The following is a 26,338-nucleotide window of genomic DNA, read 5'->3' on the forward strand; positions in this document are numbered from 1 at the left end:
CTAGTATGGCAACACTGGTATAGTAGACGCTGGGTACGTCTCGCGAAACTCTGCCGCGCATCAATCCACCACCTCCTCAAATAGTTTATAAAGGGGGTCGTGCATCAGTCATGCCGCAGTCTTGCTATCTTCTCTGAAAAGCGTTTGCAAGATGCACGCGGTACTTTTGAGAAGCTGCAAAGAGAAGTTTGCCAATGCTTATATCCCCGATTGTCCCGCAATGTATTACCGGTGACGACGAATCATATCTAGCTTCTCCGCTCGTCGCGACTAAGCCCATCTTACATGTACGAAGGATACGCGATCATAAATGCAAGTGATTACGTAATGAAACAACCGAAAAAGTCGCACAGACAGCGTCTTCAGGTCCGGTTGTGGGCGGAGAGCACCACCGTCACTCGCACCAAGTCGCACGTGCAAGCGACGCAACAGGCAGCAGATATATTGCGCATTCGCTGAGGTTTCGCCCGGCTAAGTGAAACAGTAATGTGTCCTCGTTCTGGTCGTAATTTCTGCAAGTGTTTTCCTTTTCCAACATCTTCTTTTATATTTTATTAAACCGCTACGAATATACGCCTGAGTCATTTTACCGTGTGCCAAACAATGTTAGGCAGCTACGAAAGACACAGACTCTGTCGGTGTATGATATATATAACTGTACTGTACGAAGATGATGAGCCCGGGCAAATTAATTCCCGCCCCAGCGGGCCGCACTTCTGTGCTGGTTGGTTGGCTGAAACATATTCTTTCAGTTGCACATATTGTTCGAGGCACTTCGGTTGTGGCGGGCGCGTATCCCACCGTTTCAGGCGGACTCTAGGCGAACGCTAATCTGGTCACCGCCAACTGCCGTAAAGCGTATATGTTGCATCGAGCCTTATGTGCCACAAATTCCTGGAGCTTGTCCAGAGCAGAGCGACGATCGTGGTCTCTTGTGTTGCTGAAAGATCCTTTCTTCGGGCTCACTGTTGAAAAACTCCTCGGTTAGCGCAGCGGCTAGGAGGCGAGTAGTTAATTCGTGTGACCCTCGGTATCTCCTCCGCGGCGCATATGGGTAGGACGCGCTTGCTCCTGAGCACGGAGACGATGAAAAGACGATTGAAAGATATGTGCTGTGCTATGGCCACTCGATTTCCCTGGCATATAAGAGGCATATATGTGAACAGACTACACGCCTGAACTATGTGAAATCGCATCAAGTCCTGTTTATGTATGGCTCACGTCGTTCCAGTGCAAATGCGCGACCAGCACTTAAAATTAGAAGGTATACAGTAAGCAATATGGAAGGGAACATGTGGCCTCCGCACTTCGCTGCCACCGACAGATGACGAGAATGGTCAGCACCAGGGGAGTGCTCGGAAAGAGCAGCCGGCCATGCTTATATTTGCATACGCCTTTACCACGGATTTTCGCCGTCTGTCCGTGGCAGCGCTTTGCGAAGCGCGGGGGCCGCGCTCTCGTGTTCCCTTTGATATTGCTTCCAGCTGTACGTCAGTTCTCTTGAACTCTACTGAAAGCTGTGAGCATTTGATATAGCTCGATCATAGCTGCATCAGCGCGTTTGTTTCCCGATAATGACCTAGCATATGGCATATGGGATCCACTGAAGCCGTCTGCAAGGAATAGACAGCACAGTGCGTCTGACTATATATGGCACTTCGCAGTTGGCTTCATGCATATACGTGTTCATTTGAGTTGAAGAGCTTTTTCGCCAAATACGGTCAATTGCATGGCGGTGTGCTGGCGGGCGGCCTCTCTTATCACGATCACACCCTCCAATATATGTACAATTCCTGCAGGCGCGGCCGCCTTCAGCTAGCATCTGTAGCAGAGTAGGAAAATGCTGGTATTCATGTCTTAGAAACCTTGAACCACATTTGCACAAATAGGTATGAGCTCTGAGAGAGGCAGACAAGAGCGGCGGTGATGAGGAACAGGGGCTGCGGTCCACATCTAGAGATAACTGAAGTAAAAATCAGGAAACGACCGCGCTGTTCGCCGCTTCGCTGGCTTCGGCATGCATGCCAGCCTGGCCAATGTTACCAGGACGGTTTTGGTTTGAGTATCCTTGCAATCTCCGGAACAGTGAGTAACAGGTGAATTGCAAATGTATCACCAGCAGAGTTCTAACCTATCTCATATGCAAATCGTCAAAAGGAATAGGAGCATTTTGTCTTTATAGTCACGCTAACGATGCTAGCGACGTTGGTATGTGACGATATAAAATACGGCGCGACAGTCGAGGACGAATGGGAGACAAAAACGACAGGACCTGCGCCGTATTTTATACCGTCAATATGAACCAACTAGCCCGCACAAGAGTTTTACTGGTATGTGACAACTGGCGCGGTGTAGTTGTCGTCCTCGCGAGGTAAAAGCATGGGTAAAAGGCACACACCGCCGCATGCCTTACTAACCTCGTCATATAATCAAAACAAACCACCATCTTAATTCATGCTGGCTGGCATCTAAATAGTAAAAAATCAATACAATAACAATGTTGTAGCTGCTTTGAAGTCACGCTAGCGACTGTAACTTGTGGCGGCTGCTGCCCTCATGTGACAAGGCAGTGGTAGCTTTTAGCCGGATTTCGGTTTCGGTTTCGCTCTCTCGCTGTACGAGCAACTGCGCGACCATCTGCTTGTGTTCACTGACGGCTCCGTGGTGAGCGCAGACTGCTCGCTCGCCGCAGCGTCCACCGTACCCGAGCGACGCGTGCGCTGACTGCGGCGCAGTGGAGACACTGGAGCACATACTCCTTCGCTGTGCCGCGTCGCGAGATTCTCGCGGCCTGCAGGGCGCTGGGAATCATCCCGGACAGTCTCGAAGCGCTCCTGTGGCCGCGCGGCAGTGCGCTCACCCGTGACAGAACAATGGTGAACCTCTGTCCGTTCATCGAGCAGGCGGGATTGACTTCCCGCTCGCTCTCCACCAGGTAGTGCACGCGTGACACGAACGCTCCGTGGGCACCCCGGCCGCTAGTGCAGTGTGCCGCGCGCGCGATTAGTCCGAGACAGGACGCTACGAGCGCGCGGCTATGTGTACATACAGTTTACTTCTTTTTGTGATTGCGCGCAGTGGCCGGGAGAACACGCGCAGGGGCAGACGTAAAGCCGCCGGCATTCTCTCTCGACAGCGAGAGAGAGAGAAATACTTCACTGCTGCATTTCACGTCGGAACCGCGTATGTGCGCGAGCGTATTCGGCACGACTTGTGCCGGGCCCATGGGCGGGCCGAAGTCCGCCTGAGAAATAGAATCTTGCGCAGCGCGCCGGAGCGCTCGTTAAACACGTCCGTCCGCCGTCAGCGCTCTGGAAGCCGCTGCGCCCCTTTTTAGAGACTCGTTTCTTCGCCTACTCTCGAGTCCTCCGCTTATAGCATGCGCTGAAATAAACGTTCCGTATGAGTATATAACGACGAAAGGAATTCCTCTCCATTCTCTTTATGAACCACAGTTGAACAGTGACGAGGTCGCGGCCGCACCCTTTGATGAAAAGTTTACCTGCAGTTTTCTACGGTGCACCCAAAAACTCAAGAGTGCAATCAACAGAAGTGTTGAGACGCGGAGCCTTCAGACAACCTCGAGATCGGTACGCATTCCGCCAAAGCTGCAACACAGGCGCTGCGCTTCTGCGCTACATCGGAGCACGGACGTTCACTAAAAAGCACCGCCGGTTGGCAGTCTGGTGACTGGAGGGCCCATTTCCCAAGAGTCAGTGCGCCCTCGGCAGCGGCTGAGGAGGATGGCTTGCAGAGGCTGAGCGCACTCTCTCCTAGTTCTCTTTCCATGGATGCTGCGGTCCCCGCACCACGCGCCGTTCTGCCTTGATCTCCTTCCTGTGCTACGCTCGCTTCTCTTCGGTTGTTCCCAGGCGCTCGTTTCATTTGCCACACTTTTGACGCGGCCTGACACAGACATGTTCGTGCTAGTCGAGTATGTATGCGACTCTACGCTTGCAATACTGCAGCACACTGACGTCGAAAATTTCAGTCCGCAAAATGTAGCGGATTTTGATGGGGCCGCTACATACGAAGCCTACTGGCAAGGCAATGATACGACCGTGGGCGGCTACTACGCTGCAAAGATTCTTCATTTGACCGGTAAGTGACGCATTATAATTTTGTTTTGTTACCCTTCTGGGTTTCTTGTGTGCAAATTAAATTACCTCAAGTAGCTCTATATCGTGAAGAATCCTTGATCACGGCCCCGCCGCGATGGCTCATTGTTATTGCTCGACTGCTGTGCCCGATCATCAGGCTGCAGTGTAATGTTAAAAAAGAAAAACAATTCTAGCAAGTGAGCACAACAATACAAGCACTGTACAACCTGTGGAATACATTCTTCTGTTTACTGCTTTCACTTCATTTATGCATTCCATGATTAGCATGCATGTTCGGCTAACATGTAATTTATAGGACATTGAGTTCAGCAAACAACGCTGGCCACACAACAGTTGCATGACGCTCATTTTAGCTGCAGGTGTGCATCTTTTCAAATTTCTAATAATCTCGAAATTTCCAATAATCCACAGCTTCGCAGTCATCGAAAAGTCGTTATAATGAAGCGCAAGAGAAATCTCTCACGTATGCTTAATAAGCCAGAAAAATGCGGTAACATGACTTGTCGAATCTTCCTTGCTTGCTTACCAGCCGCAGTAAATGTGTTTTCAGTATGTTAGTTCTTTTCGGCGCATGTGTGCAATTCATTGAAAACAAATTAAGAGCGCAGTCAGTACAGTTCCAAGTGCACGTGCTCAAATGTTTAACCTGAAAGTGGACGAACCTGTACTTTATTGTAGTACAATTCTGCGACCTTGGCAAGTGACTTTAGATGTTGCATTTATGGCGGTGATGGATCACTGCTTCAATCAGCGAAACTTGTGTCATGATCGTCTTAAGAGAGAGTAGGAATGCTGCAGTGTTTTGCTATCTCAAGCACGTTTTTCTCTTTCAGAAACGGATGAAGAAATGAAGAACTTCACCGAAAAGAGGCGCAGGAGACCTGTGCTGCCGAACTGTGGAAAAAGAAAAGGAAAGGACAAGGACAAGGTACCGTGACTGCAGCATGTTTGCCACAGTTGTTTCATTTATGCCTTAATACCTCGAAATATTGGCTGAAGGCTTCACTTCAACAGGCACCAGATTCCTGGCCTTGGGGAGGGATGACAGTAGCACTGCTTTTGCAATTAAATGTCCATTATGCGCTTGTGCTTATTCAAACCAGAACTTGCGATTAAGGCGTTTTCTAAACTCACCAGCGCAGTCACCTTCACTTTGCCAATACCCATACTATACCAACAAGCTGATTTAGTCAAAGTGCTCACAGCAACAGCTGGGAGGTTGGTCATATACTATTTTCCTTCCTTTGTTTGTATGGTTTTTCAATGTTGCTGCTGTTTTTTACGCCAATAAAGTCATCCCATAGTACAGTGGCAAGCTGGGCTAATTGGTGGTTGTCCAGCTTGGGAATGTGGTTAGTGTGCTAGAGAACAGACAACAGAAGCAAAAGTGGACAGGATGCATGCAAGCTCACAGCTGAACTGTACTTCACGAAAGATGACCGAGTCAGTTGTTGTCTTCATGTGCTGGAGACGCGCTGTCAGTGTGCTGCCCATACAACACCTTGGGTGCATGAATTATACTAATGGAAAGGGGCTGGTCTTGCCTGTTCTGCTGGGCAGCACAAGAGTGGAGCACAAGCAGGACTTTCCTATTTTTTTCGACAAAATGATCGGACTCAACAAGCCACTTGGTGGATGCGTCACCTCTTGTCCCGACACCTTGTCTAGACTTGTGCTTAGTGCACAGTTCTGAAACAAACAAACAGACAAACAAAAAAACAGAAGAGCACCGTACAGGGCTTTGTGTCATGCCTGTAGCATATGCAACCATAGCTCCCAGAGCACTCCTCCTTGTGAGGCTTACCAATGAAAAGCGGCAGCTGCCAGTTAGTTCATTGCTAATGAACAAAAGGATGGTGAAGTGAAACTGAATGCCGTTTACTCCAGTACAGTGCATTGCCTTTCATGCCATGTATTTTTGATGCCTGCATCAGATAAAAAGTTTTGCACATATCTCCGTTATTTTTTATGACTTCCTTAGGTAATGACATTCGTTTTGTGGAACGGGGGGAAGGGGTTGTCGTAAAGCCTTGAAGGCATTTGTCCCTCTTGGCTCCTGCAAGGCTGCAGCTGAGTTTGCGCAGCGCTTCCTCATTCGCGTTAACCAATTTGTGGGGGACACTGTTGTTCATTGCATCTGTTACATGAATGATGGTGAGGTAGGATTGTAGCTTGTTCATGGCATGTGCTTGTGGTATACAGGATGTTTCACCTAAGACTTTCTGCTATTTTTAAAAATGGTCTCTTTGAGCGAGAAGAGTGCTTTTGTCAACATAACATTGTCAGCAGTGTAGTACATCAGAATACAGCTTAGACGTGCTGACTACCAGGCTGGTTTGCTAATTTTAAACAGTTAACATTTTAATTATTACTGTTGAGCTCCTTAATTATTGAGAGGCATGTAGCCCACCGTAAGTAATATCCATATCACTTTTTAGAATTTCAAAAGGCAGTTGCCTCAGCGCTGTGGCCTTGCAAGTTTTGGCTGAATCACACCAAAATACATGTGCTTTTGAGAAGCTTTGAAGCAAAGCAAGCTCTCTATTGCATGTAACATGTTGAAGTAGCCCAAATTTGTTATGGCACAGCATCAAGGATAACCACATTTTCTAAAAAGTGATATGGATATTACCTGTGGTGGGCTACATACATGTCAGTATTGAGGAGCCTAATAGTAATAGTTAAAAGGCTAACTATTCAATATTATTTAACCAGCCTGCTACTTAGTACTTGTTAGTTGTATTCAAAGAACTGCACTGCTCACATTGCTCTGCAGAAAAAGCGCTCTTCTAACTCAAAAAACCTATTTTTAAAAATTGCAGAAAGTCCTAGGGTGCTTACATGAGGCGCCCTTTACAATGAGTCGTTCTGATTTAATACTTTCAAGGAGCCAACCTAGAAAACATGTAAATGGACTGCAGTGGCATGTTGCAATGTGAAATATAGATGCTTTTGATAAATGTCAAATTACAGGTACCACCATCAACAAAGAAGGTGCGCAAGGAAGTGCAGCAGAAGCACGAGCAAGAGCTGCTGCACGACCTGCAACAGGACCTGCAGCAGGACCTGCAGCAGGACCTGCAGCAGGACCTGCAACAGGACCTGCAACAGGACCTGCAACAGGACCTGCAACAGGACCTGCAACAGGACCTGCAACAGGACCTGCAACAGGACCTGCAACAGGACCTGCAACAGGACCTGCAACAGGACCTGCAACAGGACCTGCAACAGGACCTGCAACAGGACCTGCAACAGGACCTGCAACAGGACCTGCAACAGGACCTGCAGCAGGACCTGCAGCAGGACACCTTAGGAAAAACCTGCGCAGCATTAAAAGAGCAGCTGCGTGCCATGCAGGTAGAGCTCACTGAGCTCAAACATCGCATGGCTGAAAGAGCTGCCGTTGACGCTCCCCCTCATGACACCTGTGCATGCACACAGGAGGTGGAGGAATTGAGGAAAGAGGTGAAGGAGGTGCGGGCTCTGAATACAGACCTGCAGAAGAGTCTGACACAAAAAATATTTGCATGTGGTGAGTGCATTATTTGGTTATATTTTTTGGTTACCAACGTTAGCCACTATGCAACGTGGACAAAATGTGCATTTACATAGTATGTAAATGCATGCAAAAAAATGCAGTTCAGTGTCCTGAAGAACAACTTACTTCAGTTCCCACCACTGTTTCCATTTGGCGTCTGTCAAGAACTGCACAGTAGTGGTGGCATGTTGCAATTAGGGGTAGGATAACGGATTGGAGATAATGGTGGTAGGGTGTTCAGCATCAATTTTAGGCTCTTGTTGCATCAAATGTGGCCTATTTTGTGATGTTTCAGAAAGCAGAGTTATCTACGTTGCGTCACTCGATGTGCGGGTCAACTCTGGAGCACATGGGCCGACTCAAAGGCAGAAAGGCAAGTGTGCTTTCTTGGAAAACATTCATGATCGTGTGCTGTTCAAACCTAATTGCAATTGCTAATTGCAGTCAGGCACCTACAATAAGTAAAAAGGGTAATGACTAGAATTTAGTAAATCGCCTAAGTGCCTAAGTCATCGACTATGCTTATAAAACGACTATGCAAGCAGCTGTGTGAAATTGCATTTGCTGTAGCACCTGAGACAGTTTGCTTTTTAGGGATCCTTAACGTGCTGCATGAAGTCCAAAAGTGTATCTTAATTAATTCTACCTCTCTCACAGCGTTGCTCCTAGCAATGCGATCTACTAGGAGCCAGAGTGGCTCACTGGATTGGGCTAAATGCAGTGAAAATATAAATGGAAAATATAATGGAAAAACTCCATAATGCAGTAAAGGCAGTTGTGAATTGCGACTCCTTGTTTGGTGGGCTAAAGCATTCGTCATGTTGGTAATGCATGTTGTAGGGCCCTCGGCAAGTGGATCCTCAAGGGCTGCAAGCAGCATCAGCCGCCTGGACCATCTTGGTGAGCACATTTGCTTGTGGTGCATACTAAGATGTTAGAAGTAGTGCTTAAATCAGTGACCATGCTTTTAAGCTTTTGCACATGGCTGCTAGATGTGCACATGGCTGCTAGATGTGCAGGTCTGAGAGGTAGTCAATAAAATAATTGCTTTCCTCTCATTTATGCTTGGAAAGAGTTGCTTTGGTCACTTTCAGTGCCACGGCTGTCATACTGGCCAGATCTCGGTTGCGCACATTTTCTTCACAGTACTTTGAAGTTTCTGGTTAGGCATGCTTTAACGAGTGGTCAGGCTCCTTAGCTTGGTTTCCTTGAACTGATGTTTTGAAAGTTTAAGGGGGCTCTAATAAAGTTGCAGTATGCCTGGGATGTTAAAGGCTGCCACTTCAAGAATATCTTCCAGCAAGAATTTTAGCGATGCTTTTCGCAGAGCCTGAGTTATCTCTATTTAAAATTTGGATCTCAGCGTTTCGTGCCTCTTTGTGTCCTTTTCTCACTATCTGCATGCTGAAAGGTCAGTGCTATTTCACTGGCCCCACTTCAGATGTGCACTGGGGTTCTGAGCAGGTGGAGCTGTCTGATGCACCAAAATGCCGTGGCTTACTGGCCGTGTCCATGGTACCTGCCTAACATCTAGAAGAATATAAAACTAGTAGCTAGCCATCACTGAACCGGCATATGCAGGAGCGTGCAATGGAGGAGGGTGCGAGCATAAAAAAATTTCCGGAAAGGGCTTTCCCACTTTCGTGCATGATTGTGGATTCTCTGCTGCATGTAGAAGTGTGTTATTTGGCTCAGGTGTTTGTGACAAAATAGTCCAGTGATTGGACGACTTGATGTGCTTTTCTTGGAAGGTGTTTCAAAGCGCCTTTAAGATGCAGACTTCACATTCCAGATAAGGCAATTTGCATATTGGGTCTGTTTTAGTTAAATGCTTTGCATAGGGGTATTCAGATATATACACATTGTGGGGCACCCAGCAAGTCCTCCAGCGCTTGTCTTCATCGTCCTTTCAGTCCTCGTGTGTTTTTAGCGCTATTTTTTCAGTCATGAACTTTCACCAACTAGCCCAGCTTTCTGCTTTACTAAGTCCTCCAAACAGGGATGCAACAAGTTGCATCAGTTTAAGCTGTTCATGTGAGCATTGACGCTTGTGATATGCACTGATATTTTTTATGCTGACAGCTGTGTTTTGCTCCATCACTTCGTGCCTTGCGGCTCAGTCTAGCAGCTTGCTAAAATCACGTGTTGTGGGGGTCGCAGTGCACATGGATGTTATAGCACAAAGCAATAATTTATTCTCTAGGGCTGTTGCATTAATATGCTTTGTGTAGTCGCAATACATTTTAAATGTGCCAATTTTACAGCACGGGCCCCAGCAGTGCTGCCTACCTTGGCTGGGACGGCCGCTGTTGCGACTGGCAGCCCACAAGAACCAGGTGAGCAGCTTGCTGCAATAGTTTTCACAGTAAAAGGAGTCAATTTCCGTTACGGGTTTGTTTCCTGAATGCTTTGCACTAAGAGTACTGCAAATCTCCGTTTCAGGGCCACCAGGAAGCCCCATTAGGGCTGTAGCAAGCTGCAGTGGCACAAGCCATTTAGGTAAGCACATACTTCCAGCGTGCAGCGTGCACTTTATTGCTAGGAATGCTCAGCCGCATAGCCTCATCCCTTTTGTCTTAGCTATAAGCTACTTCATCAAATTGCATGTTGTAGGTATCACCATGCATGTAGATCTTAGAGCTTAAAACAAGTGCTCTTGGAAGTCACCTTCAGGTGAATTCACACGGTGGACTGAATTGCAAATCTTGAGGGTGAACTGTGCATTATGTGGCTTGACGTCACGAATTGACGCCAACCAATGGGTGTCTGCAGAGGGAAAGAGGAGGGCTTTTTTTTCTATTAGGACAAGATCTGCTGTTTTCATCTCATGCGTGAATGCTTTCAGCATGCGGACACTGCCTTTACTTGAGGTGATGCTATAGATCTTTTTGCGACCTCATCCGTTGTGTGAATATACCTTTGATGTGCATTTTGGTATAAGGACATGAACTCTAACTATACCAAATTCACAGAACTGGCCCCAGCGATGACATCCATCGATGGGGCGAGCGGCAGTGGGCCAGACGAGTTTGGTGAGCGAACCTTCTTGTGATGCATGCCATTTTTTTATTTTTCATAATCAAATCGGCCTAAGAAAATGTTCACTGCAAGACAAAGGATTTGTGCAATGAGCACCTGTTAACCTTGTCCTGTGCCACTTGAGGGCGCCTTATCCCCTGAAGCTTCTAGTCTCATCCTTCCACCATCTCTGCTGTGCCCCTAACTTTGACTGCATTTACAATTTCTTGAAATGGGTTACATACCCTACCCAGGCCCCATTTCTTTCTGTACTTTTTATCTCCACTTTGTGTCGCTCTCCTACTCTACTGTGTGATTACATCTACACCTTTCGATAGCTTGCCTTCCTGCCTTCAGTTGCATTTCAAGCCTTTTTATTAAGCTTCATGTTTCTTTCCCATAGTTATCTAATAATTAAAAGCTTTTTAAATGATTGACATCCCCTTTCTTGTGAATTAACAAAATATATTAGCATTATTCTGGTCGTCTGGTACATTCAAAGTTGTTAGGCGTTGTACCGTGTACAGGTTGAAAAGTTTTCTGGCACAGTATTCCTGCTGTCCTTCAGCAGATGCGCAGTTAATTGAACCTGTAGTTTTTTTTTTCTTTTTGCATTGCCTATGAGGCTTGCTGTACTACCCCTTTCATTTTTGGCAGGATATGCGATTTTTCTGAACTGCTCTTGCTCCGCAATGTTCTGCTGTGTCTTTAAGGCTCGTTTATGGGGGTTTAACGTCCCAAAGCGACTCGGGCTATGAGGGACGTCGTAGTGGAGGGCTCCGGAAATTTCGGCCACCTGGGGTTCTTTAACGTGCACTGACATCGCACAGCACACGGGCCTCTAGAATTTCGCCTCCATTGAAATTCCATTGCCGCAGCTGGATCGAACTCGCGTCATTTGGGTCAGCAGCCAAGCGTCATAGCCACTGCGGCCACGGTGGTCACTTGTCACTGAGCCCTCATTATTTCACCAGTTATCTTTTTAGCCATCAGTGTTAGTGTAGCAGCCGATCAACTCTTCACTGAGATGTGTTTCTCATATTAATGTTTCTACAAGTTTTAATACAGCATAACCCTGCTGATGTACTCCTCACGGGACTAAAAAAATTGGCTGTGGCTTAGTTCAGCTATGCCAGATATACGTAGCGAGAGGTAATGGACCTTCAGAGGCTAGGCGAACTCGTTGAGCTGCATCTTTACGGCGTCGCTTATTGAGACGTTTTGCGTGTTCTTCCTCGGTCTCGTCGCCTTTGCCTTGTTTCGTTCCAACAGCTAAGCCTGGTTTGTTTCAGCCTCTCCGACTCGCTCTCCATCTCTGGCCACAACAGCTTCAACGAACCACCCCCTTATACAGGCCGCTACGTGTGCCTGCTGCTCATTCGTTCATAAATCTTTAATCACAAGGATGACCTGAGGCCTAAGGGGGAAGTGGGTTGGTTAGGTGAAGGTGAGGGTGTCGGTCTCTGACATGAAGTCTAGCAGGGCACTGAGCTTGCGCTTGGCGTCGGTACTGGGGGCCGTCCAGTCTTCGTATGTCTGGATGTGGCAGGCAGAGGTGTAGCAGGCGCAAAGGCTCGCAGTGCCAGGTCAGGTCCAGATCAGGTGGTGCAAATCAACAGAGTCAGCAGGGCAATTGGGGCAGCCGATCCTGGTTCGGTGCCATCGACTCGGGATGTCCGGGGTGTACGCTGCACCGGCTCGCACCTTGTGAGCGAGAACTTGGGCCGGGCGAGAAAGGCCAGAAGGAATGGATGGAGTAATCTCTGGGACAAAGTCCCACGACAAACCCCTCCGCTCTTGTTAAAGGCGTGTGATGATAGAGTCAGGTATTATGAGCGGGATGGGAGAACAATAAGGGTGGTCCGAGTTGGTCGGCTCACGTTAAGGCAATGCCGACGGTCTTCCTCTAGCTGCGCGCCAGCAGCCTCGTGGGCAGTCCTGTTCCCGGTCCCTTGTGCGTGATCTCTGGGTGTCTAGTGAATGCGTACCGAGACTTGGGAGGTCTCTTGGCGTGCCTGCTGCTGTCTCTGGCTCTCCTCCTCCTCTGACGTTGCACCAGATGGCGGGGCTCCATCTGGCGACGGTTGCTAGGCAACGGCGCAAGAAGCGGTGTCACCACGGCGTGACCACCGCCGCAGTGAAAATGCTACTTGGCGACCAATAGCTCTTGCTACAAAAACAAAATGCAAGAGGGAGGAAACATTGGAGGCAGGAAGTAGGACAAATTGAAAAATGACAGAACTCAAGAACTGAACACATTTATTGCAGTGCTGGCACTTGAAAAAAATCATGCAGCATTCTCTGCTGCATTTTCTTACGTCCGGTGACGACTACTCATTTCTCCAGAATTTACGGGGCTATGTGGCTGTTGCGATCGTTGCAAACATACTTTCTGAGAATGTCTAATGCCGCTACAGCCAACATAATGGTTGGTTCCAGCGGTGGCTAGCCCTCTTCCTCTTTGTTGCCACTGCTGTGTGCATCCAGAAGTCACAAAAAGGTGTGATGAGGTGCGGAAGGACAAAATCAATCACGCCAGCCACACTAACACTAGGAGCACAATTACAAAGAAACAAGGATAGGTCAAGAAAAAATTAGCTGTGGTTTAGCTCTGATTAAACATGGCGAGAAGCGGTAGCTTCATGTGGCTGCGCTTTGCAAAGCTTTGTTTGTTTCTTGTTTCTCGGCTTGTTGAAAGATTGTTGTTTCTTTGGACTTTGCCGCACGTAGCTACGTGAAACTACTGCTTCTCACCAGGTTTAACCGAAGCTAAACCACAGCTGATTTTTTCCTATACCCGCGGTGTTAGATTTTCTGCGTGTGGAGCGCTAATCTTCCTCTTTGTATTCTTCGTCTTCTTCTTGTTATTCCTCTTCTAACTCCTCTCGAAATCGCCTGTCACTGATCATTCATGAATCGCTCGAATCACAAATTACCATGATATTGCATGAGCAGCTGTGTAACCTAGCAGTTAGTATACAGGAAGCACATATACAGGGTGTCCCAGCTAAAAGTAACCAAGCTTGTAAAAAAGAGGATGATCCCTAGCCGAGTGAGACCAACTCAGGGTTGTTGCCAGTCGCGTGTCCTAGTCTGCAGTATTTTTTTATTATGCAAACATGATTAATTAGCAGAGATTGAGTAGCTAACTTTTTAATTATTGCCTTCAGGAAGAAAGTGCCAATGCAGGAGTTGTAGATCCCTTAGAAAAATAACCGTTTGCCGTGTTTGCAGCCAAGTACCACTGATACAGCTTCTTTTATTTAAAAGAAAGCCCGCGAAATACAAAAAGAACCACATGATAGGGAAGCAGTTTCAGCGCTCCCAGATGACCGGCCAAGCAAACACATTCGCTTATCTTTGCAACGTTGTCCCGCACGGGGTTCGGCGTTTTGCGGTGGTTGCGAGATATACACCAGCAACTCTCGTATCGGCGCTAGGGCGACCGTTTCTTCAGCGCGTGACGGTGCAAGTTCGGTGGCACGGCCACATTCCTATCACTCGAGGCGAGGTTTCGCGTGAAAAAGCGCTCCATGCGAGCCGCGCTTCACTTCCTTGAAAAGCAGCACCCGCTCACTTTCCATGACGCATAAGCAGTTCCTGGCGCATATCTCGCCACCACCTCAAAACTCCAAACGCTGTTCGGGACAGCGTTGCAAACATAAGCGGATGTCGTTGCTTGATCGCTCATCTGGGAGCGCTGTAACTGCTTCCCTATCACGTGGTTCTTTTTGTATTTCGCAGGCTTTCTTTTAAGTCAGATAAAAGATGTTGTATCAGTGGTACTTAGCTGCAAACACAGCAAACGATTATTTTTCTAAGGGATCTACAGCTCCTGCATTGACACTTTCTTCCTGTAGGCAATAATTAAAAAGTTAGCTACTCAGTCTCTTCTAATTAATCATGTTTGCATAATAAAAAAATACTGCAGACTAGGACACGCGACTGGCAACAACCCTCAATTGGTCTCACTCGGCTAGGGATCATCCTCTTTTTAACAAGCTTGGTTACTTTTAGCTGGGACACCCTGTATATCTCCAGTTTTATTGAATTGTCACGCCATGGGTTTGAAGCTTAGTGGTTAGCGCACCTGGCTCTCGCCCAATGGACCTGAGTTTGAATCCCGCTGATTGTGAGGTTTTTTTGTTTGTTTATTTTATTTGTGGCAGACTTGAAGGTCATGTGGCGTGCATGGCGACCTGAGCCGTGCACCTGTAGCAGTGAAGCTGCTGCTTCAAAAGAGTGCAACCACTGTGGATGATGATGGCACAGCCTGTCTGAATGCCGTCTGCCTAACACAGTGGTGCTAGACATGCAGGACAAGTAAAGCCGCTTTAGAAGTAAACATATGACCGCCACCGTTTCTCATTTAGGCTGGCATGGGGTGTTATTTCACAAGTATTACTGTGTAGGAATGTGGCCGAAGTTACATTGCAACGAACAGCAGGGTTTATAATGCATGGAACCCTATTATCATCATGCCAGATCTAGACCACTACAATGTGTAGCAGCCAGGAAAATGCAGCACCCATCAACTCAGCAGCGAGGTTCTACTGTGCAAAGCTTTCACTGTTACCTTGACAGCAAAATACTAATTTTTTTTCATTTACTTGATAGCCCACAATGTCAAACTGAACTCAGTTTGCTTTTTGCTTATATGTGCTGCTGAGGTGCATTGACATTTGTGTACTTCCTTTTCTTGTCAAAAAAGCATGCTCAGCCGAGGGGATGGAGAGCGCCGCGGACTGCCAGCTCCAGCTGCCTGGTGGGCAGGACATGGTGATAGGTTCTTCTAGGGATGATGGAAAGGTGATTGTGCATGTTCTTAAGTCATGTAGTGTATCAAATACCATAGTAGAGTGAGTGAATGATTCTTAATTAAATTGGGGCTGGTACATAGTGAAATGGGTACAGTTTAGAGGGTGATGCTAGCTTACAGTAGAATCTTATACTAGTCCCAGTAAGTGTGCCGAAAAGGGTAGTGTGCAAAGCATAGATGTGTGGTTTCAGAGAATATCATGTAAGGCACAGGTCAGCATTTCTAATTTGTCATTTTTGTACTTCATTACCTGACGATGCCATAATGGGTCTGCAGTTATTCTTGTCCTGAGGAAATTCTTAGTACACAAATAATTTTTGATCATGAGGAGGTTGCCTTGTTCTGTCAGGTATGCCTAGTTGTTGGTATGTGAAATTTATTCTTATTTCTGAAGTTTGTTTGAATTAGGCCAGAGAACATTATTTCAACTTTTGGCGGTATTTGACTCGGAAATTATAAGGCTAGAAAATCTACTGATTTTGGACACTGCTCGCTGTAAAAGAGTGCATTCATGCCTACATAATTTTTATGTTTTTCAGCTGTTTGTTTTAAGTGATGAAATATTTAAAATCCCTTTATTCATTGCTGTTAATGTGCACAAATGCGAAATTCTCCACGTTTGCTGCAGGTCTATGCAGGCAGTGGGCTCTGGATGGAGCCTGGTGCCTGGCAGATGCTCCTGAGGGCACCAACAGATTCAATGTTCTGCCGCGGTGCTAGCCAGGTGTACTGGACACCTGATGAGCTGAAGAGCCGCAGCGTGACAGGCGTTCTTTCAAATAAGTGCCGGTCTCTTGGCAGAACAGAGGCGAAACCGGCACTTACACCGGAAAAAGTCTCTTCACTGAAAGGTGCTAGTGCTTTTTTTTTGCTTTGAGTAACACCTAGGCAATCAAACTTTGCTTCAGCCAAATACAGTCGCACTCACTTATAGAAAGCGTGATAGTCATGGAGATCCTGTTCATTGTATCCGAGGTTTGTAACAACTGCAATGTCCTTATTGCAGCCAAAACTGCAAAGTCGGGCAAAAGTGACGTTTAGTTTTTGCAGGGTGTGTTATGCCCATAGGTTTCTTCATGCAGGCTCTATCACAGCACTTTCAGAGATCTCCACACTGTAGTGTGGCTCTCGATAAGATCTGTTCTGCCAGTAAGCTGATTTATCTATTTGGTTGTGAAATTAGCGTTCTCAGCGACTGGTGGCAAGTCATTGTGCGCGTTCTCCGATCTTGCTGGGACAAAGATAGTGCATTTGACATATCTGCACAGAATGTATAAATAGCATTTCCTCTTGTTTCGAGCAATCGCTGTCTTTGGTTTTCATGTAAGCATCTCAATGCATCCAACAACACACAGCAGACGCGGAGTGGGTAGGCGCATGTGTCGTCAGCAATCAGAGGTTGCCAGACAAGCAGTCAGTTCGCAAAGGAAACGAAAATCGTTTTAAAGATATCTGCCGCACGGAATCAACTGAAAGTTTTGGGTATTGTAATTTAATGTGTTGGGAATTAAATGCTACAACAAGGGTATGCACGAAAGTAGGCTTCATGGCCCCTTTAATGGTGAACATTCGTTTCTGTATTCTTTACAATGAGAGTGGTAATTCTGAATCTCACTTTTGCATTTATCATGTATCTAATTGTGTTCAAATGTGGCCTATTGTGTGTTCTATTGTGCAGCTCTGTTTCACATCTACATGGGAGACGTACCAAAGGAGCTTGCAGAGAAGAGACTGAAAGCCGTTCGCAAGCACCTCTCACAGAAGCTGGGCGACGTGCAACGCAAAATTGGAGGTCATGAAGCATAACAAAACGTTCAGTTGGGCGAGTTGGTAGATATTCATGATGTAAACAGCGCGAACTACAAGGGACAAGAAAAGAAGGGACACAGGACGAGCGCTGACTCGCAACTAAAAGGTTTATTCACTGAAACCTTCTTATATGAAGAAGCAATCAAAGGGAAGAAACAACACACAAAAAACTAAAAACCATGAAACACAACATTCGTCAGGTGCTCCCGAGAAAATTCATCTCCCTATCGCAAAAGAAAACAGATGGTTTGCTGACGCAATTCAGTTGATCCCTGCGATGTGAAAAGCCTCGACAACTTCTCGTGTCGTCTGATCGCTGTGGGTGTATAGTACACGTGTTTGATTGAATAATGCAGTGCATTTTTTCTTTTTCTTTTTCATGACTTTACATTCTAGACAATGTTTGACCAAATGTGAAAGGTCATCACCAATGTTTAATACCCCTGCTACACGGGCGTTTCGAATGCCTTCCAACCGAACGTCATTCGACTCGAATGCCAAACGTGTGCTGCTACACGACGTTTTTGAACGGCATTCGGTTGGAATGACTTTCCAGTCGACGGCGCTCCACGAAGACATTCGAGATTTTGGAATGCCTTCGAGGCACAAGCGCGTGTACTCTCGAGCGCAGCGTCTTTGCGCCACAAGTTGGAGCAGAACTAGCGAAGAGCAAATGCGTTCGCTAAACGACGGAATTTTAATTTTTTTTTACATATAATGCACAAATCCTTGCTAAAAGTGTTGTTTTCAAGCAAATTGACCACATACTCTAGAACCCAATGTAGAACCGAGAGGAAGCCATATTGGAAGAGCCAGTTTTTCTGTTTGTGGTGGTGTTGCGATTGCTTTGTTTTTGTTGTACATTTTGTAGTTGTGTTCGTGTGTGCGTCTGCGTGTGTGTGTGTGTGTGTGTGTGCGTGCGTTTAGTGAGGCTTTTTTTAAAATTAAGTGAAGTTTATTGCACTTTTTCGATTCATTTTTTTTATTTTGACGTGGTTTAATGAATGAAATGGAAGCAGAAAACGAGGCACAATCAAATTAACGAGCGCAGCCATCAACCGCGGCAGGTTTGGACAGAGCGAGAGACAAGTGTCTTGATTGACTGTTGGGAGGAGAGGCTGGCCGACCTGCGTCGGCGAAAGCGTAACAGCAACATTTACGCAGAAATTGGTGCTGAGCTTCGAGCTGCCGGCTTCCAGAGGACAAAACAGCAAGTTCACACAAAGATAGAGAATTTGTCCCACAAATTCCGGTAAGAACTTTTTATACATCGCGCGCCGCTGCCGCCGCACAGGAGGCCAAATTGTGACCGGCACAGTGCAGCTGTCCCCTATTTAGCAGCAGACTTGCTGCATTGCTACCAGTACTTGCGGCCCCGTTTACGAATCGCGCAGATCAGAGGCAGGCATGCAAAGCAAGGGGAGCGGTGACACATTTTCGGAAATTTTCGTTGCGAAGGCGATCACTCGCGTGCATCCGCAACGCCGCTGGTTAGGACGCTGCAGTGGTGTACAGTGTCAAACGCACATCAAGCTGGTGTTCTATCATTTCGGCACCATTGAAATGCAGCCGCCGCTTCTGAGGTTCGCTTTCGCGTTCAGCAGCAGAACTCCTTACCCAGTGCGACACTGCGGCGTTTACACAGGTGCTTTTGTTTTTTTATATTCTTGGTAGAGAGAGTGCAGAGGGCCTCGCCGCGTTTATCGTCCAGACTTTGTACTACCGCGATTATGAAATTACTTTGTGGCATGCATCCTTTCACACATCGCGGATTAGAAGTACAAGGATTACAGGTGGAAGTAAAAAAAAAGGCGTTTCAAAACAAACTGTACTAATCCAAACAAACTAGTTTGTACTGCCAATTGCACCCATTTATGATGATTGTGGAGAATGAACTGTGATGCAAGTTAATACGCTGTTATTACCAAAATCGGGCCATGGGGGCCTATAGTCTGCAATGCAGTTCAAAAGTTTTTCAAGAAGATAGGCTTGGTTAGGTGCAGGACACAAAATGTGCAGCACTTTGTATGCTTATTGCTTTTAAACCACCTCATCCTACCTTTTGCAGCACTAAGCTGCTCAGGCATTTTTCTGTCAAACGAGAAGGCATGCTGTTCAATTTTCAAACAGTACTCTTGTCCTTTATTTCAGTTTCTGGCAAAAGAAACAGACTACAGGGTCCGGCGCCATCCCGTGACCGCACTTCCACCGCCTGGCAAAATTTCTGGGGCGCCTTCCTATGAATGACGCTTCACTTGTGCGTGAAAGCACTGCTTCCATGGAACAGGTATACGAGTCATAAGCACGCAGTTGTATCCTTCCTGTTCCTTGACTGTTTTTTTCAGTGTGACACAGATGACGCTTACAGTTACATGCAAGGTTTCATGTTCTGCTAGAGCTGCTCCTCAAGGGAAGCTTTATATATGGTGAAAGGTGTTTCTAAACTTGAGGTCATGTTTTTCACTGTGCATCCATTTTATTGCATTGTGCAGATCATTCGGGGCATGGAGTCTGGAGAGCACAGCGCCACAGATGACGAACCGCAGTGCTCAGCTGTGGTCCAGTCATCTGTGGTCCACGACCGCAGCGACCTGGAGGGGGAAGAGAGCTGCTCACAGCTGCCTTCTGTAGACCCTGCTGCTGCCCACTCAGCTGGAGGTGCGCAGCAAATGCAGCAGAGTAGGCAACGGCAGCCAGCACGAGGCCGCAAGAGGCCAGCCTCTGTTCATTTTGCTGCATTACTAGAAGAGCAAAAGAGAATACGAGAGGACCTCCGGGCAGCAAGACAGAAAGAATTTGACCTGCGGGAGCGCCAGCTTCAAATGCAAGAGAAACTGTACAGCGCAATGACAAAATATTTTGAAAGAGCCAACAAAGAATGAAAAAAAAGAAAATAAATAACATTTACCCCACGATGTTGCTAGGAATGATTTATTCAAAGAACAGTAATCTGTGCATGGCTCGCAGTGCAATAAAAATTACAGGGTATTTAGGACAGACATGACGACAATGCACAGCAGTGGTTGAACGGACACATAAGGTTAAAGCACAGTGGTGCCTCGTTGATCTGAACATGTTTGTTCCACAACAAACGCGTCCAGAAAGCAAGCCATCCAATAATGAATTGTGAGGAAAAATCTTTTCCACGGAATAAACACTTTATGCTTCAACTTTTCTTCTGTACGTAGCGGTCAACAGTGAAGTGGAAGTTAAGACAAAATTATAGAAAAGTGCAACAAGCTTCACAACGAATAATGCAAGAAGAAAGCTCAGGTTAACAAGGCTGCGCACAATTTCAAAAGCATACGAGATGAGCCGCAAGTGTCGGAAATGGGGAACAATGCAAAAAGTTTTTGCACTCGAGAGCACCAGTGCAAGAAAGTGTCACTGTTCTGCGGAGCCATAATGCGACCCAAAGCAGATCTTTCAATACAGTGTCAATGAAGCAAGAACGTTACCTGCTCCCACTTCTGTTGTATGAGCACTGCACCCCTTCATGCAGGACAAAAAAAAACATTGCAAACAGGCCATCCACGCGGAACAAGATTCATGCTAGCTTGGAATCAGACGTACATTCAACCTTTCTCGTAGCCATGAAAATACAAATGGACTGGGTTAATGATATCCTGGTCAAAATCAATAAATAATGGCCACTGGCAGGGCTTGTAACGAGAAGGCAAGACGAGTGTTGTCTCTCCTTGGCAGACCAAAGCATTCACAAATATACATAGCTTGCACCGACGTCACATCCGGTGGCCGTCCGCTGCTAGTCGGCCATGCTGCCGAACCACCGCCAAACCGCTTCTAGCTTACCGCTGCCTGTGTTAGCTCGCATCGTGTTGGTTCTCGTCCATCCGTAGATTCAGTATGATTTTGTGTGCCATCCTTGGCTGCTCCAACCGTAGCGACAGGTCCAGGTGAAACGAGAAGCCGATTAACACGAACTTCACCTCCATTCGTCAGATAATCGTAGGCATGCAAGTGCGAACGCTCCATGACTTAGTACGAATCTGAGCGAGCTGTGGCTGGCTCGCATTAAGCGCGACAATTTGGACCCCGATAACTGAAATTTACTTGTGTGCGGAGCCCACTTTGTGACAGGTAAGAGGCTTGAGTCGTCAACTAAATGTTTGCGAAAACGTGGGAAGCAATGGTTACACCTTGAAGTGAATGTTGCTGTTTTGATTGACCCCATCCGATTTGTCTGACTACACAAACCCAGACTGGGTCCCGCGTCGTTGCATCCTAGCTACAGCACTAGGCAAGCTGGTTCGGATCGCCACGACCGCCGCGAGCAATGACGGCAGAGAAAGCGGCGTGCCGAGGCCGAGCTTTTCGGCTCGTAGGTGCATCGCAGACAGGCTTCTCACCTACCTATACTGTAGAATTCGTTGTCTGCTTCCATTGATTAGAAGGCTTTCATTTCTTCCAATTTCACAAAGCTGGAAAGAGTACACGATATCCCCCTGGTTCACTTCAGGGAACACATCCACGCCCATCGCCGCATCGACTCCCGGTCGCAGCGTGTACGGACCTATGTCGTCGCAAATTTTCACCTTGTGTGCGTAGCGTACGCGCGGCGATCAAATAAGTTCAGACCAGTAGCCTGCACTGAATGGTTCATTCCTCTGTGGAGTAGGCATCGCGCCCTAAAGATAAAAAAAAATGATCGAAAGTGTCCGAGGAGTGGTCAGGCATCGCAGGGCGGACGGGTGGAGACGGCCGAATGGTTCGGCAGCATGGCCGCAAGCGCTTGATGGAGGCGGAAGTGACGTCACGTGCAAGCTATGTATTTACATCTTCCCACATTCATATACACACACACGGGTGTTCACAGCATGCCGATGAATCCGGTCTTTTCCCGGTAGACTCATGAGCACACACACACACTAACAAGCCGCCATGGTGGCTCAGCGGTTATGGCACTCGGCTGCTGACCTGGTCAAAATCAATAAATACTGGGCATTGGCAGGGCATTTAACAAGAAGGCAAGACGAGCGTTCTCTCCTTGGCAGGCCGAAGCATACACAGATATTTACACCTTCCCACATTCATATTGTTGCGGGAAAGAATATATTTACAGATATTTACAAATAGACAAGAACGGCTGCGAGCGGCACCGAGAACACAGTCCGAACTTCGTTGTCGTCTTCTACTCTTCCCACTCGTGCCATCGCTGTTTGTCGTCGTCGTCTACCCGCTTCAATATGCACACACGGGTGTTCACAGCATGCCGATGAATCCTGTCTTTCCCCGGTAGACTGATGAGCACGCACACACACACACACTAACAAGCCGCCATGGTGGCTCAGCGGTTATAGCACTCGGCTGCTGACCTGGTCAAAATCAATAAATACTGGACATTGGCAGGGCATTTAACAAGAAGGCAAGACGAGTGTTCTCTCCTTGGCAGGCCGAAGCATACACAGATATTTACACCTTCCCACATTCATATGCACACACACGGGTGTTCACAGCATGCCGATGAATCCTGTCTTTCCCCGGTAGACTGATGAGCACGCACACACACACACACTAACAAGCCGCCATGGTGGCTCAGCGGTTATGGCACTCGGCTGCTGACCTGGTCAAAATCAATAAATACTGGGCATTGGCAGGGCATTTAACAAGAAGGCAAGACGAGTGTTCTCTCCTTGGCAGGCCGAAGCATACACAGATATTTACACCTTCCCACATTCATATGCACACACACGGGTGTTCACAGCATGCCGATGAATCCTGTCTTTCCCCGGTAGACTGATGAGCACACACACACTAACAAGCCGCCATGGTGGCTCAGCGGTTATGGCACTCGGCTGCTGACCTGGTCAAAATCAGTAAATACTGGGCATTGGCAGGGCATTTAACAAGAAGGCAAGTCGAGTGTTCTCTCCTTGGCAGGCCGAAGCATACACAGATATTTACACCTTCCCACATTCATATGCACACACACGGGTGTTCACAGCATGCCGATGAATCCTGTCTTTCCCCGGTAGACTGATGAGCACACAAACACACACACTAACAAGCCGCCATGGTGGCTCAGCGGTTATGGCACTCGGCTGCTGACCCGAAAGACTCTGGTTCGATCCCAGCCGCGGCGGTCAAATATCGATGGTGGTGAAAATCTAGAGACCCGTGCACTGTGCGATGTCAGTGCACGTTAAAGAGCCCCAGGTGGTTGAAATTTCGAGAGACCTTCACTATGGTGTCCCTCATAGCCTGAGTACACACGTTTTGTACGTTTTGTTTTCCGGCACAACATGTTTACTGCTGTCGGTAAAATTCTACAACTGCTTCCCGTACAGCTTGGCCAGTGCCTAGCACAACGTCAGTGGTGTGCGCTGGCTGTTCAAGGACCATGCTGTTAGCCTCAGCCTCAGCATGCCACTGTGGGAGCACCTCATCCCGAAAATGCTCGCATACGTTGTGCAAGACACAACTTGCATGGATGGCAAGGCGAGCATTGTCAATTGTGCACTCCATGCGCTTCGTACCAAACCGGAACCTCGCCTTCATCCTGCCAAATGCGTTTTCTACTATCCGCCTGGACTTGGACAGGTGATAGTTGAAAGTCTTTTTTGCCTCGTTCAGCTGCCCTCGGTGGCTAAATGTATTTATTAGGTTGGCAGTCAGGGGGAATGCCTGGTCGCACAGAATGAGCGGTGGCACTGCGGTGCCGCTCATCATGGCGACTGGCGACTGATATAAGGGTCCGTCGACGATGTATAGGAGTCATGGCACCGTCCTGGCCAACCAACGCTTATAAACATAAACTTGTATCGGTGGTCCACCAGGGCCAGCAGGATTATGCTGTACCTGCAGAGTTTTAGGACAAGCAAAGAGGTGACATGAATACAGTGCAAATATCACAACTTCCAAAAAGTGAAAATGATACATATACGGCCAGATGAGGGGAGGGAGGGACGTCATCCCCCTCCCTGTACGAGGACACTACATAAGCCCAATTTCTTTGAATTAAAAATATTTCATACAGAGTTAAATTGACCCTCCCACCCTTCTCTACTCCACTGCTTCCTCCAAGAGTGTCCCATAAGTACGCCATGGGTCAGCACTGCCACAGAAGTCAAAACGGGCTAAGAGTAAACTAGTTTAAGTGAAAGAACTGAGGAGGCTAAAAACATGGTTGTTTGTACGCGCTGTCGCTGCTTTTGTACCAAACAAATTAGCAGCAATAAAACACAGCTTTTAATTCAGGTACTGAGCAGGAAGCCAGGCGGCATAAAAGTTTGTCTGTTGCATATGCAATCATATCCTCTTAAAACATATCCTCTTAAAACGAATGTCATACATTTGAACATGTGATGAAATTATAGAAACTGCTTACCACCCCTTGTAGTTCATGTAGTCGCTAGCGTGTTCTTCCGGTGGCGACACAGGGAAGTGACACCCGTCCAAGGCGCCCACTGCGTGCGGGAATGCAGATACGGCAAGAAACTCCTGCATGTGCTCCTCCATGCCTTGCGCAGTGGGCATCCGGATCCAGTCGGCATCCAGAACTTCCACGACGACCAAACAAAACTCGTGGAACACTGCATTTACCGACGACCGCCCGACACCAAAAACGAGAGCGACAGTCCTGTCTTCCGCCGAGGAGCACAACTTGAAAAGTCCGATGGCAACCCGCTTCTCGACAGAGATAGCCTCGCGCATATTGGTGTCCATGCGCTGCAGAATCCGTCGGCACTTGTCAGCTATATACCGAAACGTAGCGCGTGTCACACGGAAGTGTCTTCTAAATTCCAGTTCGCTGAGCTGGGGCACAATTCGCTCGAACCAACCTTCGTTGCGAGGGAGCATCCACACACTCCTTTCTACTCGTGCAGATGCCATGGCAGCTCCAGTGATCAGGCCGTTCAGGAAATGTAGCCGCTCCTCAATTTCGTCAGCTTCCGCTTTTGCCGCTTCTATTTCTGAGTCCAGCTGCATGATGTTAACAACCTCTAAAGCTAGCTGAAAATCTTCGTTGTCACTCATTTTCAGACGGTTGCAGAAAACAGCGAGCGACCAGCACGAGCAACGCAGTAGTGAGAGACGAGTGTAGCCAACAGACCGCAAAAAATATATATACATATGACGTCACGCCTGTGGGCTCTTGGCTCTTGTCTAACACAGAACTTTTACTAATAGATAAATACAAATTTTTCTTCGAAAAGGCGTTTTATTGCAGAAGGGTGCAGTTTTCTAATGAATTACAACTATACAAATTAAATGTTGCTGCTGTACTTTTCAAAACAAAACTTGACGGCAGCAGCGCCCCTGAAGCATAGCGACAGAATACTGAAGCTTTCGAATGCGTTTGGAAACGGTCGTGTAGCACCGCGCGGGTCCGTCCATTCCGAATGCCATTCGAAGTTTCGAATGCCGTTCGACTCGAATGCCATTCCAACGTATCCGTGTAGCACAGGTATAAGTTGTTCCTGTGCTCTTGTAGGCGCTTGTTAAGAGGGGACCCTGGTCTTGAAAAAAATTTTTTATTAATCTAGATATAGTAATGAAATTTTCAGGCCACATGTATTTTTGTATGCTGATTTTAGATGTCATTTAATTTTGTGTAAAACAATTCGTTGAGCACTTGTGCAATTTTTATGCAAGTCTTTTGGAGAGAGCATATAAGAAAATTTGCTGCAGAAAAGTCGCTGAAATGCATGCCATTGGGCTCTCTGGACACCAAGGAATGCAATAAGGGTAAAACTATCATCCTGGCTGTCATAGAACTTGAGTTACAGGGTACTAAACCTGCCACTTCACAAACAGGAGTACACACTTTTCTTCTCATTTCTGAAGCGACAACTTCAAAACTCTATAACTCAAGTTCTATGATAGCCAGGATGATAATTTTACCCTTATTGCATTCCTTGGTGTCCAGAGAGCCCAATGGCATGCATTTCAGCGAGTTTCCTGCAGCAAATTTTCTTATATGCTCTCTCCAAAAGACTTGCATAAAAATTGCACAAGTGCTCAACGAATTGTTTTACACAAAATTAAGCCAACGCCCGGTCTGACCAATGT

At 47.1% G+C, this 26,338-nt stretch overlaps 1 pseudogene; it reads right to left on the reverse strand.

Annotated features, from left to right (window-relative positions):
- Positions 1 to 23,572: 23,572 nt before the first annotated feature.
- Positions 23,573 to 24,979, reverse strand: LOC149369752 (uncharacterized; annotated as a pseudogene).
- Between the last annotated feature and the right edge of the window lie 1,359 nt (positions 24,980 to 26,338).

This window comes from Amblyomma mixtum, chromosome 1 (assembly GCF_055824585.1).
Source record: "Amblyomma mixtum isolate Tamu chromosome 1, ASM5582458v1, whole genome shotgun sequence".
Taxonomy (NCBI): Eukaryota; Metazoa; Arthropoda; class Arachnida; order Ixodida; family Ixodidae; genus Amblyomma; species Amblyomma mixtum.